This window comes from Biomphalaria glabrata, chromosome 13, assembly GCF_947242115.1.
Source record: "Biomphalaria glabrata chromosome 13, xgBioGlab47.1, whole genome shotgun sequence".
In the NCBI taxonomy this organism is placed as follows: domain Eukaryota; kingdom Metazoa; phylum Mollusca; class Gastropoda; family Planorbidae; genus Biomphalaria; species Biomphalaria glabrata.
Window position 1 is genome coordinate 7,895,780 of NC_074723.1, and position 17,892 is coordinate 7,913,671.

At 34.8% G+C, this 17,892-nt stretch overlaps 1 long non-coding RNA gene across 2 annotated transcripts; it reads left to right on the forward strand.

Moving 5' to 3' along the window:
* Positions 1-524: 524 nt before the first annotated feature.
* LOC129922366 (uncharacterized) lies at positions 525-4,302 on the forward strand. 2 transcript variants are annotated; one of them, XR_008774377.1, is made up of 4 exons: positions 525-898; positions 2,707-2,813; positions 3,164-3,232; positions 3,595-4,302. It is a non-coding gene; the product is annotated as an uncharacterized LOC129922366 (long non-coding RNA). The 2 variants fall into 2 exon arrangements; XR_008774376.1 differs by lacking the exon at positions 525-898 and having other exon boundaries at positions 2,156-2,813; positions 3,595-4,298.
* The last annotated feature ends 13,590 nt before the right edge of the window (positions 4,303-17,892 follow it).

The window sequence follows — 17,892 nt, forward strand, 5'->3', positions numbered from 1 at the left end:
TACTAATGGAACAACAGCTTTGAGATTTTATGATCAGAGTGCCGTCGCGCATCTTTTCAATTTGAAAAATCGATGAGGATGCCAAAGAAGAAATTTACTCCGAGAGCCACTTGGATTGACCTTCATTGAGAGTAAAACTTCCCCACACTATATTTTATTAGATCTGTAAAAACTTTATCCATTTTCTGACTATCTGATAAAATAGATACAATTTCCCTGAATAATGGATCGTCACAAAAGATTTTTTTTTAAGGCCACTTCATTAAAATAGGTGTTTCCAGTACTTCCTCATTTGGGTATTTTACACAAAATCTGGATTTTTTTTATGTACATGTCATTTTTATCATCTGTCCCGCGCAACCAAACCATCCACTTTTCCCGGTCACCAATGTTCTTAACAAGATATCAAGAGAGAGAGGCTGGTCCATTATTTGCGTAGTCCAGCCAGCTTTTTTTTTTTAAACCTTTTTTCGTTCTCTCTCATGAAGGATATGTTTTGAAAATTAGTCTTACAAAATACAATTCTAAACCAACTCATGCAGTTATCGTCTTTTCACAGTATTGAGGAGTCATCCTTTTTGCTAGCCAGAGTGTTAATTGGCAGAAGTGAAAAATTCATTTTCTTTAATTTTTTAAAGTAAATATTCATAACTATATCTTTTATATAATAATATATTTTTAAAATAATAATCTTTTATATAGACATGCTTTAATAGATCTAATAAATGATTAACTCGGACCTACCAATATGGGTATATAAATACTTAAATCTGGGTATTTAAAATTTCGAATGCGAATTTTTAAAAAACCGAACTTATATTGATCTAGATCTCTTGTATAATATCTAGAATAATATAGATCTACAACACCTAGGCCTAGACTAAAGTTAAAGACTAAGGTCTAGATTTATTTAACGTTTTAAAAAAAAATCAATAGATCTAATATAGACAGTCATGAGATCCACTCTATTTTATCTAGATCTAGACCATACATGAGATCAATAATTGTCAATATCATATATGAATATTTATAGATTTAGTCAAATCTAGTGACTCTAGTCTAGATTCTAGATCTATCGATCATCTATGATCTAGTCTGTCTATAGCTATACTTACTATTATACACTTTTACAGTATATGAGTATACTCATACGAGTCATACTGGCTATACTATAGTATAGACACTATAGTTAGTATAGTTAATACTTTTAAATAGTAGATCTATATTCTATAATCTATCAATTCTATCTAAATTATTCTAAATCTAGACTTCACTTTCACATCACATTCAGTCATTCACATGATATTTGATACAGACAGTGAATGAAACGAATGCAGCAGTAGTTATACTGATTATACTTAAAGTGACGATACTACTTATAGATCTACCAGTTGATAAACATCATCATCATAGATAATAATCTACATCTATAATCATAGTGCCCTTTATTTAGTCAATATAGTCAAGTCAAGGTAGTGGAACGTAAACTTGAAGGTTTAATACAATATGGTATGAGTCTATGAGTTAGTATAAGATCTAATTATTTTGTTACTTTGTATGTGACAGTATGTCAATGTCTCAATTAAAATAATTAATATCACCAGCCATATCATTTTAAATATTTAAAAAGTAGACATAGATTTTTATTATAAATAGATAGATTAGATCTACATATAATTTTACAAACTTTAGAAATGATTGATTTTATTTTTTATTGATAAGCCTTCTAGACTAGATCTAGCATCTCTAGCTAGACTCTAACATGTAGATTGTAGATCTTTGAATTGGATCGATATTCACCTTCCTAAATTGTCTCTAAAGTCTATAGCTGATTTGAGAGGCCCAACGAGGCAAGACGAGTCTATTAGTACTCTGTCTCTTGATCTATCTAGTAGGCCTACTTAGCTAGTGCATTAGCCATAGTGTAGTCAAATCTTGACAACTAGTCTTCTAGATCTAAGCTTCTAGAATAATTAGATCTAGATCCAGTTTAGATTTAGAGTATAAAAGTTTTTACTACCTAAAATACTAAATCTACTGATCTAAATTCTAGATATATAGATCCAGTTCAGATTAGGATAAAATATTCCACTAGCTAAAATTCTAAATCTACTGATCTATACTTAATATGTTAGATATTATATGACACTATCTACAAAAATTATTATTAAGATATAATTATAGATTCTAGACTAGTTATATATGTACATAAAATATATAAATAAAAGATAAAATTTATGCAGGCCTAGGTCCCATAAATTTATAATTGATCCAGATCTATCAGTAAAAGTTACCTTCGATTGGCAGTTTTACCCAATCTAATCTATACAAGACAATTTATAATCCATGCCTTGCCTACACCCCATATATATTAATTTCCATTCCATGCCATACCTAGACCCATGAGTTCATGAAATAATAAATGATGTGGTGTCAAGTTGGATCTATCCCCTGAAATTCAGTACTTTAATATAAAACTCACATATCTAGTTAATTATTTGCTGACACTCTGATAAACTTGGACTTGTGTGATACATATATGTTTCTTATCAGATTTAGTTAATGAAGTTTAGGTACATTTTAACCAGTAATAAGGCTACAAAAGTAGCATCAGGTGTATTCTAACCATTGGTATTTTTCCTGGCAACATTTCTATTCTAGTCTGTGATAAATTATAAATAAAAAAAAATGTTTGTAATGTTTCAGTTATTAACAAGTAGAACCATGGCAACCAGTCCTGATGATGTACCAGAATGGCTCAAGGATCATACTTATACTATTTCTACTCTCTGGGCATCCATTCAATATTTAATGTAAGTACTACTATACAATTTTTATTTTAGTTATCTAATAGATGTTTTATGAATTGTGTGATTTTCATGGTCAAGCAACATCCAAATATCTGGGATGGAATTTAACATTTTTCTCTAAGTTTTTTTTTTTTTATTTATAACACTCGTAAGCACATTCATCTTTCATGAATGCCTAATATACCTTGGCTGTTGTGCAGGCCATTCCTTTACAATAAACTGTTAGATGAAATTAGGCAAAATTGTCTAATAATTTGTATGTTTGATACAACGTTTTCAATTTAATAATATTATTTTTTAATTGTAATGTTTTCAAAAGAAATTAACCAATATGCCTAATTGTATAATTACAGTTATGTTTGGAAATGCAAGAAAAAGGCATGCATTCCTGAAAAGTCAATGATGGGTTGCACCTCTTAAAGGTAAGGTACTGCAATTTTTCCCATGTACTTTTCTCATAAGCTGAAGTACTTGTATTTTTGAAAAACTAGTTTTCCATGAAAATGTAAATCATAATATATGTTATAGTTGCTTTTAGATTAGTTCAATGTGCATCAAATTAACTGAACATCTGCCTTCACCTATAGTAATAATTCATAACTATTAAGGTCAGGGCCATGTCTACACATTAACGCAGTAGCTCCTTTTAGGTACAGACTATTTTTAGAATGGCAAAATTATATAACTATAATTAATAACATATATACGTTTAGCATGGTCAACACATAGGTCACACATATTTTTTAATTTTTTTAAAAATCCTTTTATTTATTTTTATAACTAGATAACTTTCTGTTATGAGAAAAGATGAGATTCTTGGACTCCTGCATAGCACCACCAGAAAGGAAAATCCCATCATGTTGCAAAATAAAAGTCTTGGACCAATTTTAATTTAAGATATATATATTATACTGTAAGCTGTATACATATTTATGTATATCCTGTCATTCAGCCAACAGGTTTGGATTTAGTATTTCTTTAAATCTGTTTGATATTGTACTTGAAAACTATTAATCTGAGCCCCATTAAAACAAGAGGGAGTGCAGTGGATGAGTGGTAAGGGAAATTTTACTTTTTTAAAATTAAAATAAGAATCTAACAAAAGTAAACATATAAAATATGGTGCATTCTCCTTAAAACTAAAACCTGGTGCAAAGGTTTAAAATGTTGGCAAAAAAAAAAGCAACATCAATTAAATATTCTTAATTCCCTTTGCAAAACTTACTGAGAAGAACATGCATGTTGTTCCCTCATAAGTTTCTTGACAGAGGAAATCTTGTTTATATTAGATTTGAATTAAGCAAATTAAGAAAAAAATTATAATCATTATTTCAAATGGTTGTATCTAAACCTTATGAATTATTTTTCAGTTATAAGTATATTGAAATGAATGGATAATCATGAAATTGTTAAATAATTGCTGCTATCATTCCATTGACTAAAGAACCATAATTTTTTTTTAATTAATTTCAAAATTAATTAATTAATTAATTTTCAAGCAGAGTTCACATAGATCTTGAGTGAAATTTTTCTTTCTGCAACTGGTTTACAGTCAGAAGTCATATTAACACTTGCCATTTAAAAAAAAAACAATTTAGATTACTGATTAGTCAAATTAGTGACTGATTATTCGATTCATTTTAGGCCTATAATTTTTTTTATGTGAATATATAATGATCCTTTACACTTTGTGACTTTACTAGTAGACCTATACTTTGGAGTAGACTTGTTTGTTGAGCTAAAGTCGGAAGTACACATTGAATTTTACTGTGATCTAGTAATCATCTAGTCAAATGTAGTGATCTACTAGTACTAGATTCTAGATCTAGAGAAGAGTCTAGTAGTAGAAGTAGAGAGAGTAGGCCTATCTGTCATATCGTGATCAGTAGGTGGCTGAAGTTTTATAAATCTATTCCATGACAAAAACCCTGGCTAGATTTAGATCTAGTGGTCTAGACATCTAGATCTAACTAGAATTAAACTAGAAAACTGAATTAGAGAAGTAGCTTTCTGGATCTAGAACTAGAATCTATATATTACTTATATTAGATCTAGTTGCGTCAAACGCTTAATTTTTGGTTGTTGTTTTTAATAAATGCACATAAAATACATTGTATTTTGGCAATAAAAATACCCAGTTGGTAGTCAAGTAATTCTAATAATTAATTAATGAATGACTATCAGTATTTGTTTTAGATCTATCAGATTCATATGACTTATTTATACTTATTTTATATCATTCGTCCAAGAAAATCTAGCTCTAGATCTATTTCATTTTAGATTAGGCTATAGTTGTTTTGTTGTTTTTTTTTTGTCATTTTATTTAGGCTACAATATTATCAAGATTAACTTTTTCTTTGTTTCCCACGAGACGTGTATGCCTATAGCCTAGTCCTTTCGATAATAAAAAAAAAAACGATTAGAAATGCTTAGCTTGGAGTGTCAAAACTGTATTAGGCCTCCTATTTTTATTTCGTGCAATTTAGTATATCGTAACAAATACGCATTTGGCGGAACGGTAGACAGGTCTTCATCCAGATTTAGTGTAAATAAACCAAACACAGAAACACTGAAAGATTGTATTTTCGGAATTTAGATTCTATTTTTTGGAAAATAAGTGGCATTTTATAAAGTGATCGAAAAAAATAACTTTTGTGACGATCTCTTATTCAGGGAAATTGTATCTATTTTATCAGATAGTCAGAAAATGGATAAAGTTTTTACAGATCTAATAAAATATAGTGTGGGGAAGTTTTACTCTCAATGAAGGTCAATCCAAGTGGCTCTCGGAGTAAATTTCTTCTTTGGCATCCTCATCGATTTTTCAAAATGGTATGGTGCGCGAAAAAGATGCGCGACGGCACTTCGACTCTCTTTGTCTTTATAAAAACTCGAAGCTGGTGTTCCATTAGTATAGTTCCATGGTTTAACGATTTTGCTTATCTAGAATGAACATTATAAGTAGATGTCATGCAATTATTGTGAGAACAGTAAAAAACTGATCACTGGTTATACTTTTAGACGATATTAGATAAGGTTTGTTTTTAAAAAAAACGGCAATAGTTAATTAATAACAATTAATATTAATCAATAATAACTTCATTTTTTTTCATTGCTCTTGTATGCGCATCCTTCATGTGTACAGCTTGCAATATGGTCCAATCTCTTTGCGTACCAGTGGGGAAAGGGATTATCTGGGAGAAGGTTTCCGCGCTGCCTTCAGAGCGTTCATCAAACACAAAGCTCGAGTCACGTTTCGAACATAAACCCCTCTTGATAGGTAGCCAAGCGGTTTATGCCTCTCTCAGCCGCCCGTACCACCATATTCTTTAATAATCTGTAAGACCACACGATATGATGACACTTCGCTTACGTCTTGTTGCTAATAAACTTGTCAAACGTCTTACAGATGGACTTTAAAGATTCAGTTTTCATTCGCGTACTACTTTTTTTTTTATATCAATTAGACCATTGTTGTTGTTTTGTTTTTAGTGCTCAGCCGTAAGATCTTTTACAGTTTGTTACTTAAGAAAAAAAAATACTTCATCGGAATCCTTTACAAAATCTTTACAAATTCACAGCGTTGTTAAAAACATGTTTAAACTTGTTTGTACCCACCAGAGCTTATAAGAGTCATGACATAAAACATGACTATTAAAATAGGAATATATTTTGAATACAATTATGTGCACATTATTTGTCAAGTATTTTAATTATTGATTTTAATGAAATGCAAATTGTAAATATTTTCAAATGCTTATAACAAATAATTTTATATAATAATTTTCAGCTGTGTTTTTTTGTTTGTTTGTTTGTCTGTCATCAGGGGCGGACTGACTATATATGTACAGTCGAGCAAATGCCCTGTGTGCGGGCACCCATATGGGCTGGTAGAGCTCACCCTTATGGCTTTTAAATCGCTAACGGTTTTATAAAACTTTATAAAAGGCCCTCTGAGCGTAGTGGAAACACAAAATATCTTTCACAGACTCTAGAGTGTAATATTGTGATAGCCTACATCCGTAGATAGTGCTATTATTAGGCTTCATCCTTTTAGGGCCTACACATTTAGCGATTAAACTGCAACATAAGGCCTATCTTTCTATACAGATTTAGAGTTCACTTTGTGCATGCATATCGATCAAACTTAACATAATGACTTTGAGGATAGGTAGGCTTAGCATTGGGCGTCCATCATATGATATAAAAAGTTATGGGACGGATTGTATAGAAATGCCGATCTCAACACCCATTTTGCCACTGGATGTCATTAAAACATTTACTTTCATGTATCTTTTAAAATGAATTGATACTTAACTGTCGAGCTCACAGACCTACTGCGGTACATCGGAAGTGATTAAAATCTAAAAAATACCTAGGTGTTAGGGTTAGCGTTAAAGTAATCATGGAATTCACACCTTTTTAAGTTATTTTAAAAATCAAAGCATTAGGGCTTATTGAAAAAAAAATTAAAAGAAAAGAAATCTACTAAAACCAAAAAAAAAACACACAAAAAAACAACAAAAAAAACAAACAGGAATATAAAACCTAATTGCTATTTAACCAAAGTGAGGCCACTATTAGAATGTGCATCCTCTTTTTGGGACCACAACTCATGAAAACAAAGAAACTAGAACAGACCTAACATAGAGCCGTGAGATTTATAACGAAACTTCACATTTTGTTTAGAGCAGTGTTTCCCAAAACGTTTTCCCTTAGCGGAACACTTCGCACATTCTGAGTATTTAGCGGAACACTTCGCACATTATGAGTATTTAGCGGAACGCATCGCACATTCTGAGTATTTAGCGGAACACTTCGCACATTCTGAGTATTTAGCGGAACACTTCGCACATTCTGAGTATTTAGCGGAACGCTTCGCACATTCTGAGTATTTAGCGGAACGCTTCGCCCATTCTGAGTATTTAGCGGAACGCTTTGCACATTCTGAGTATTTAGCGGAACACTTCGCACATTCTGAGTATTTAGCGGAACACTTTGCTTATTTTTTTAGAGAGATTAACTCAAGTGGTGGCCTACTGGTTAAATATTCCATTAGTTCACGGAACACCCATTCAGGCCTCGCGGGACCATAGGGTTCCGCCGAACATAGTTTGGGAAACACTGGTTTAGAGCAACACCATTAGTAAGTAAAAAAAAAAGTAAAGTTTTTCCCTTTCAGAGCTTGCAATCTATAGGGCAGATGACGGCTATCTGTTTCTGTGGGCCACGTTTAACGAGGGTGACATGTGGCCAGCATAACGACCAAACGCCTTTACTTTTCCCCAACTAATATCAGGTACACATTAGAGATGGGTGGACTCAAGAGGCGAAAAGTTACGAAAGTCAAAATCCCAGTATTCGGGGGCCAAGCAGCTTTACCACTCAGCCCCCGCGCCTCTTTACACTATAAGTAAATCACTAAATTTACAGGATCTTAAGGATAGAAGACTAAAATTTAAAGTAGCAATAATACACGGATAGAAGACTAAAAATTAAAGTAGCAATAATACATAAAACATAACTTTAAAATTCTAAAACACAACATAATAGAATACTTAGAAAGAAACACAGATAAAGGCACATTTTAAGTTCCATATGCTAAGAAAATGTCTTATTATTGCTCCTTCTTCCCTGGCTGAACAGGTTGCCTGAATCAGCCAGGAAAATCAATGCCTTAGCAGCGTTTAATCTCTAATCAACGTGCACGATTAGATTAGCACATGGATACTCGTAGGGCGCAGTTATCTTGTCTTTAGAAAGAACGTCTGTTAATGATAAGATAAGATCTACTCGCTTGGACAAAGCAAGAACAAGATCAGGATCTTCACAGAAAATACTAGAATAATTTTTTTTTTATTTTGTTTGAATTTCTTCAACTGTGCCAGATTTTTTCACAATCCAATACCTTGGGATAATTTTTAATGTATTTCTAATGAAAGATATACTTCGCAAATTGTCGTTCTACATACATTTTATGATAGGAAAAAAAAACATTTTCATGTGACCAAAAGTATTTTTAAAAAAATAAACAACAACAGCTAGAGTGTTAGATATAGTAACTTACCTGTATACTGACCACTGCCGCAAACAAAACGATGGCTGAGTAGATAATTGCTGTACTTAACATTTTCATGGTGGTTGGTTCTATCTCTACTTTAAGACTTGGATACGCACTATACACAGCCTTTGGGTACAACGAAAAGTTTGAAAAATAAATTTGCTTTGCTTTTTGATTCCAGAAAATGAGTTTGTTTTGTAATTCTAGTCCTATTTTTTTTAAAATTCGTTAACAATAAACTAAATTTGAACTTAGTTCCGACTATTTTTGTTGTTGTTGCTGTCTAGTGTCTCTACTCACCCCCAGCGTGTAAGAATATTAAGTAGATGGTTCACCTCTGAGGTTTTATAGGGTTTACTGGTCCCCCCGTGAGCACGCGTTCGACAGCTCAGAAAGAGGCGAAAAGTTCGATCAGCGACTTCCGGGCTGGAAGTTTTGTCAATGGGTCTCGCTAGTGAGTTATCTCCTTGTTATGATTCTATTAGTCTCCCCTTGCAAAAATGAGCAACAGTTTGAGAAATAGTTTAATTGGTGTCAGGTCCATAAATCTTGAGATAAATACTTTCGCCTTTTTAAACAACAAGGGTTGTTGTGTTTCTATTAGATCTATAAGATTGATCTAATTTAATTTTTTTTTGTGTTAAGTGTATTTTTTTTTCATTCATTAAATAAAATTAACCTATATATATATAGTTTCAGCGCCTCCGAAAAGGGAAAAGCCGCTATTAGTTTTGTGTGATCTGTCTGTCAATCCTTCCGTTCATCATATATACTCTGATCTTAAAAAATACAAAAGCTATTTAAAATCCGATTTCTTTATATTTTGCAGCTTCCAAAGCTGTGATGCAACTGCTTCATTTTCTTACCTGAAAATGAACTATATATTTTTTAAATAAATATGTAATTTTTATTGTTTTTTTATATAAAAGTACACTACTTTTCAAATAGCAGTTTTCCTTTGATGTTATATGGAGTTAATTCTTTAAATGAAATGCTAAAAGAACTCACTCAGTGCACTAATGTCTATGAACCTTCGACAACCTGCTCGTATTGATGACATTTTCTAGTCTAACTACGCCATTGTGACGTAATGAATTTTTTTTTCCTTTGACGTAATATGTAGTTAATTCTTTAGATGAAATGCTAAAAGAACTCGATTTTTTACACTAGATCTAGATTTGTTTTACACTGAGCTAGATTTATATTCTAATTAACATTATTGTAGAATCTAGATCTAGAATTTCTTGGTCTAGTTTAGAATGTTTGTTGCTTTACATATTTTGGATGTTTCTTCAGAGTTCCTAGTGGGAGCATGCAGGGTTTAAACCTGGGACCAACGATAAATTCAAACGACAGTCCAGCGCGCAAACCGCACGACCAGGCAGCCATGATTTAGACTAGATCAAGATCTATAATTTCAATTTCTTGACTTAAAGTGTAGATTTTATTTCCAAATGTCAGATCAATATTGCGATGTTATAAAATACCAAGTAAAATACTAAAACTAATCTACTATTTTAAATTTAATATTTGCATTCAGTCTATTATAGATTATCTTATCTAAATTACATCTACATTATTCCAAACTTATATTTTAGATCTAGATCTAGTAGATATAGATATTAATAGTGCCAAATCAGAAGTTTAATTTAGGTAGATCTACATCCTCATTCTAGTTCCATTTAAATGAAAATGCCAAAAGCTCTGTTGGTAATTGTGCTGGGACATCGAGCAGACGTTGCCGAAGTACAAGCTCGATGCCTCGTTCTTTTTTTTTTTCAATTACAAATCAAGACCAAAAGATTATCTAAAATCGCTTGTCTGACATATCCGATAGTTGTCATGCCGTAATATGTAACATATCTCTTTATCAATATAAGACTATTAGTTTGTTATTAAGTTAACAGCAATGGCTGGTCGTGCAGTCTGCGCGCTGGATTATCTCGACGGTCCCGGGTTCATACCCTGCTCGCTGCCATCCCCCGTCGTCCAGCGGGAGATTTAGATAAGGAAGTAAATTATCTTTAACTTTGAAGGAATATCCAAAACATGTAAAACATTTTACAGAAAACAACATTTTGTACAACGCCAAATGAATCTTTGAAACATTATTACTTTTGACAATCAAAACAAAATCACGTCTTGAATATTCCTTACGAATAGGCGGATCCGACAGGGATCCGACTCTGACGGGGCGCCTCTGAGTTTGTGTGACAACACAAACTTTCTTTGTATACATTTTCTCATTGCATAATTTCATATTTCAAAAAGACATGTATTGAATATTAACGTAGTATAGCTGTGTGCAACAATTGGTAGTCTGCTGAGATCCTTTTCTATTTGATCAGTCCTTATTACGTCAGTGTGTACAAATGTGCTTTTCAGATCTTTCAAAAAAAAACAAAAAAAAAACGGGAAAGTGAATCTAACTATTACAAAAGTATTTGCTGTTCATATCGCTATATGAAATAAGCAGCAGGTTGGGATATGTCTTAATAACTTCTTAATTTCTTTTCTCTCTATTATATTCTTATCTTATAGATTACGGATATGGATGAAGATACAGAAGATAATTACGTGCCAGGTGTTTCATGTGTCTAATCTATTCACGCAAGTTAATCAGTGGGTTAATCTCTGCTAAGTCGCTGTTTTTTTTTTGCTGATTCAAGCAATCTATTCCATTCTGTGTGGCACTAGGGAAGATAAAACACTTGTATGAATTTGTCCTTGCATATTGAATAAGAAATGTGCTTTTATCTTTGTGTCTTTCTGAGCAATTTTTCATTTTTAATTTTTTCCTTGTTTGACCTGTTATACATGAAAGAGACAGATCGCTGATCCGTAACAAGTGTGAACGCTTTACCAACTAAGAAAAGTTTCAATTTTTCAACGACTCAACAATGGCATATGCTTCTTTCTCAACTGAAGAATGTTTTCTTTCACTTTTTGTTAATGAACGAGAGAAGAAAGCAACGGGCCGGCCATCTTGGTTGAGAGTAGCCACAATGGCTATATCAGAAGCATCCGTCTCAACGGTTAAAGGGCGATTCGGATCAATAGTATATACGGCGGCTTTTTCAAGCTCATTTTTCAAACTTTCAAATGTTCTTTTGGCTTCTTCGGAGACAGGAAATTGTCGATTTCTTGTAAAGAGGATTATTTTTGTTGAAAAGTTAGGTATCCACTGTGAGTAGTAAGCCAGAAGACCCACTACTCGTTTCTGTTCACGCATGTTCACTGGTACGGGTAATTCCCTTAGAGCGCGAAATCTCTCAGGATCCGGCTTGAGTTGTCCTTTGGAAATCTCGTATCCTAACAGTCTCACTTTAGCAGTTTCACTTTTTGTTTCATTAAAAGTGATTCCATACTTTTGAGAATTGTCATTAAGGCGCTGTAGGTTTCGGTCGTGTGATTCAGAGTCCTGACCGCAGATAGTCACATTGTCCACATAATCAAAAGAGTCATTGAGTCGTTCGTCTTCGATGATTTTGTCAATCTTACGCTGAAAACAGGCGACTCCATTCGTAACGCCAAACGGAATCCGACGGAATTGATACAGTTTCCCACATGCTTCGAAGGCTGTGAATGGCCTTTCCTCTTCTTTTATGGGAATCTGATGGTATGCACTTTTCAGGTCTAAAGTGGTATATACAGAGTACTGCAAAATCTTCTCTGCTACTTCATCAATTCTGGGCATAGGGTAGGCGTCTAGTAGAGTGAACTGGTTTATGGTTTGACTGTAGTCTATAACCATTCTTTTCTTATGTCTGTCATTTATGTGACTAAGACTTGTGCACGCCAGGGAGACTTAGATGGTTCAATAATGTCATCCTTTATCAGTTGTTGAATTTCCTTCTCTATAAACTTTCTATCTGGAACTGAGTATCTGCGAGACTTTGTAGCCACTGGGATACAGTTTGGTGACAGATTACTAAATAGGCTAGGAGCCTCTACCCTCGCTGGCTGGAGAATAAACAGCTTTTGGTGCAAAATTATAAAGTCAAGTCCAAGAATGACGTCGGAGCACAAATTGTCTAGTAGAGAGAGTTTAACTTCTTCGTATCGTTCATTTTTGAGTTGTATGTTAGCGTAGATGTGTCCTTGAGTGATTCCAGATTGATGGGTGGAAGCCATAAAGTTTCTGTGGCCTGAGGAACATGTCGGCCATTTGTGCTTCTTAGCAATGTGCGTCGAAATATAGCTTTCACAGCTGCCAGTGTCAACTAGGGCTTTCACAGCTCCCAGTGTCTACTAGGGCTTTCACAGCTCCCAGTGTCAACTAGGGCTTTCACAGCTCCCAGTGTCAACTAGGGCTTTCACAGCTCCCAGTGTCAACTAGGGCTTTCACAGCTCCCAGTGTCTACTAGGGCTTTCACAGCTCCCAGTGTCTACTAGGGCTTTCACAGCTCCCAGTGTCTACTAGGGCTTTCACAGCTCCCAGTGTCTACTAGGGCTTTCAATTGCACGTTGTTGATGAAAATGGGTATTGCAGATTTGTTTAAACTCAAAGGCTGTACAGTAGCGATAGCCGAAACTGTTTAAGATTTTGATCTGCATACTCTTTGAAAATGACTCTTTTTGAAGCACTGATTACATGTGGCTTCCCTTGCAGGGCATTGAGAGCGGGGATGCTTAACCCTGCCGCAAAAATAACACTTCCTAGCTAATGCATTTATTTCATGTGTGTGTGAATTACTTGCACTTTGAGGAATCGTTACATTTGGCGAGGGTGTGGCCTAAGAAATGGTGAGAGTAGTTGCCGCGCAATTAGTTTCCGGCTGTGATGATTCAAATTGTAATGAGTGCTGATAACTCTAAACCGTCTTTTGGAGTAGACGTTTTCGAATGCTGTTGGACACTAGTCAATTGATAATCTCTAATAGCCTCTTCTCAGTGTCACCGCTTTTAAGATGCAATCTTTGGATAGAATGCTTAATTTCTGCATGTAGGCGTCTATCGTTTATCCTTGCTCTTGTTTGCAAGTAGATGACCTGTACCTAGCAAGCTCGTCATTCTTTGGTTGTATGTAGATGCCGTTTAGAGTCTGGAATGCTTCATCGAATGTCTCTTTATCAATTATCATTTGATATACAGCAGGAGAGACATAGTTTATCAGTAGTTTCCTAGTATCAAGATCATCTACTGATACTACTGATACAAAATTCTTAAAAGTTTCATACCAGTGCTGCCAATGCTCTGCTGCTTGAGGTGCTGTGGGCTCGATGTCAAACTTCTCTGGCCGAAATATCCTATCCATTTCGAAATTCTTACAACTTCACAGTTTTGATTCAGTGTATTAAAGTGCTATGAACATAATGATAACAGAGTCGAAAAACATGTCCGCTTAGTATGGCTTTAATACACTGAATGACTACACCGCTTACTATGGCTTTAATACACTGAATGACTACACCGCTTACTATGGCTTTAATACACTGAATGACTACACAACACACATTTCGTGAACACATTCTTACGGACGAGTTTTTAAAATGATCCCAATCTCATTCTTGCTTTTTCTTTCTCCCCCTCCCTCCCTCCTCAAACCCTTTATTCCTGCTCATTAATTCTACCACTGATTGTGTAACCCTGAGCCCAAACCTCTTGTTCTCATGAGAGTTTTTTTTTACCAAAGACTTCATCTTTTCAAGGTTCAACTTCAATCCTTCATTAGCCGCTTCATTCTTTTGAATCTCTGTCACTTTTTGTAATTGTATAAAGATCTATCTCCACTGTCTTACCATTCATTGAGAAATATGCAGTTCCAATGTCGCTTTCCTTGGACCCAAGTTTTCTGTCATTTTTTTTTTGTTTTCTGCCTTTCGCCTCTTCGCCTTTTATTTTATTTTTATTTTCTCTTCCAATTACTGTTCTAGCCGTCCCTAATTAGCCAACTAATTAAACCTTTATTAATTATTGAGATACCTGAATACTGCGTCAACGTCACAATTAAAATCGCATTAGTGCGGCAGAGAAGTTTTAAGAAATACGACCCAAAGAAACGAAACGAAATACGAATTGAATGCATCCCTTGCGCAGGCAGGCAGACAGTTAAATACATACAGACTCTTACAGGCATGCCAACTATTGTAAATATCTAAGCTGTAGAGACGTGAGCTGTTGGCATACAGTAAGCCTAAAGTTCCCCATTCAGACCATGTGATCTATAGGGCAGATGATGTAAAGGTCAACTGTTTATCTGGCCTACGGTTTACGGGGGTGTCATGTGGCCAGCACAACGACCAACCGCCTTTACTTTTCCCCAACTAATGTCAGGTACCAATTCGAGCTGGGTGGACTCAAGGCGCCCAAAGATCCCGAATTTAAAAATCACAGTCTTCACCAGGATTCGAACCCGGGACACCAGGTTCAGAAGTTGATCGCTTTAACGCTCAGCCACCGGGCCTCCTTAAAGTAGGCCTATCTTACATGCTATTAATATTATAGACATTCAGATTGTTGATCATAATTAAGCAATAGCTGCGATTCGTGGTTGAGAACCCAAAAACGATTGGCTGCAGTTTGACCACATATAAATTGGGCTCGTCTTTGGATCCCAACTGGAGCAGAGCTGTGTTTGCTGAACGGACCATAGGGAACTGAGCGCCTAAAGGTCCACAAAAGAGATAGGACCAAAGTGAACTGAGCGCCTAAAGGTCCACAAAAGAGATGGGAACCATAGTGAACTGAGCGCCTAAAGGTCTACACAAGCATGAAAGATACGATATATAAAAAAACAAGAAAAACATTTTAAAAATACTTTTCAAAAAAAGACAATACTTCCTTTATGCAATTTATTGAGCGATTGTCTTCCTCTTAAAATTAATGAATGTTAGATTTAAAAACTCCACCCCACCCCCCCTCTTTCCCTTCTCCCTGAGAAAATATCCTGGTAAAGCGAATGTATAGATCTAGTACACCTTTTAAATATTTAATCATTTAGATCTAGACTTAGAGGACAATTTGAACAATTTCCCTGAACATTAATTTATTAAACTATTGAATCAATAAAGCATTACATTCGAAAATTCCCGAACATAATAGTCCTTTCAAAAGCGATATAGGATCTAGACCTAGATTTAACCTCTAGCCTAATTTACATGTATTTATTTTTATGTTGAAAAAAATTATAACGGTCAAACTAAAGTTTTCTCCATGTCGCCAACGAGCTAGTAATTCTTTTCTCAGCAATATACATCAACTGTTAAATTTCTAGAAAAATCGTTAGAGCTCTTTTTGAGATCAGCGTCCGGCCACCCTCCATGAAGGAGTGACTTGAATAGAGGCATTGGAAAAAAAATCATCCTCTCCTTACATCTCAGTACTGCAATGATTGACTTACTTGGCTTATATCTTTTTGGTTCCTAGTGGAGGGCCGCAACAGTGCCCCCTCCTCGGACTGGCACATTTCCCCCACAGTTGGGTTCATGTCCAACCTGCTGGATAGTCATAGCCTACATATAGTTTGGTAATACAGGCTTGGACATACGTTGTGACATCATGCCTACTGGTGTATGGCTGTGACTTGCGTCACACGAGTTATCGAGAGCTCATTATTTTGTAAGCACAAAGCTAATGTATAGTCCATAACTGTTTTAAAAAAAAAATACCATAAGCTAATTTTGTATTACATAGTGCTATTAAAGAAAAAAAAAACTTAGTGAAAACATAGATCTATGACCTATTGGAGATCACGTGATTGTGGAATTAGCTTTGTTATTTGTCAGTTCCCAGTACTAAAGCTCTCTGTTCAGAGAACCTGTACTTTTCTATACAAAACTTGTTTTTCTATAGACCACTGCTTATACGCTATACAATTATCTTATTCTAGTTAAAACTATCACTTTTAGTTTTGTAACCAGTCTTAAGTACCGGCAAGTTTTTTAAAAAAAAGTTCTTGTTTTAGATGTTTCAGCCCATTGAGAGGAAGTTAAGCGGGCATGTTTCTACGACCAACGATTGACAAGGGTGTACTGTGTCCAGCACAATGACCAACTGTCATTATATTCTCCATTGTCAAGGTATTTGATCATTTGATCATACCCAACTGCAAAACTGCATTCCAGTGGCGTGAAGAGCGCAGTATATTCATCGCAGTAAAAGCGCAGGTGAAATTGATTATTATAAAGAAGTAGGCGGTACTGGCTAATTCTAAAATATTGGGGACATTAGATGCACCTTTAGCTAAGGCACGCCTGAAATTAAATGCTGGGGACATTTAGATGTACTTTTAGTGAACGCACGTCTGAAATAAAATGCTGGGGACATTAGATGTACTTTTAGCTAAGGCACGCCTGAAATTAAATGCTGGTGACATTGGATGTCCTTTTATTGAACGCACGTCTGAAATTAAATGCTGGGGACATTAGATGTACTTTTAGTGAACGCACGCCCGAAATTAAATGCTGGGGACATTGGATGTCCTTTTAGTGAACGCACGCCTGAAATTAAATGCTGGGGACATTGGATGTACTTTTAGTGAACGCACGCCTGAAATTAAATGCTGGGGACATTAGATGTACTTTTAGTGAACGCACGCCTGAAATTAAATACTGGGGACATTAGATGTACTATTAGTGAACGCACGTCTGAAATTAAATGCTGGGGACATTAGATATACTTTTAGTGAACGCACGTCTGAAATTAAATGCTGGGGACATTAGATGTACTTTTAGTGAACGCACGTCTGAAATAAAACGCTGGGGACCTTAGATGTACTTTTAGTGAACGCACGTCTGAAATAAAATGCTGGGGACATTAGATGTACTTTTAGTGAACGCACGTTTGAAATAAAATGCTGGGGACATTAGATGTACTTTTAGTGAACGCACGTCTGAAATAAAATGATGGGAACATTAGATGTACTTTTAGTGAACGCACGTCTGAAATAAAATGATGGGGACATTAGATGTACTTTTAGTGAACGCACGTCTGAAATAAAATGATGGGGACATTAGATGTACCGGCTGGTTTAAAGTAAACGTTTATAAAATTATTTTTTTTTGACAGGATCATTTATTT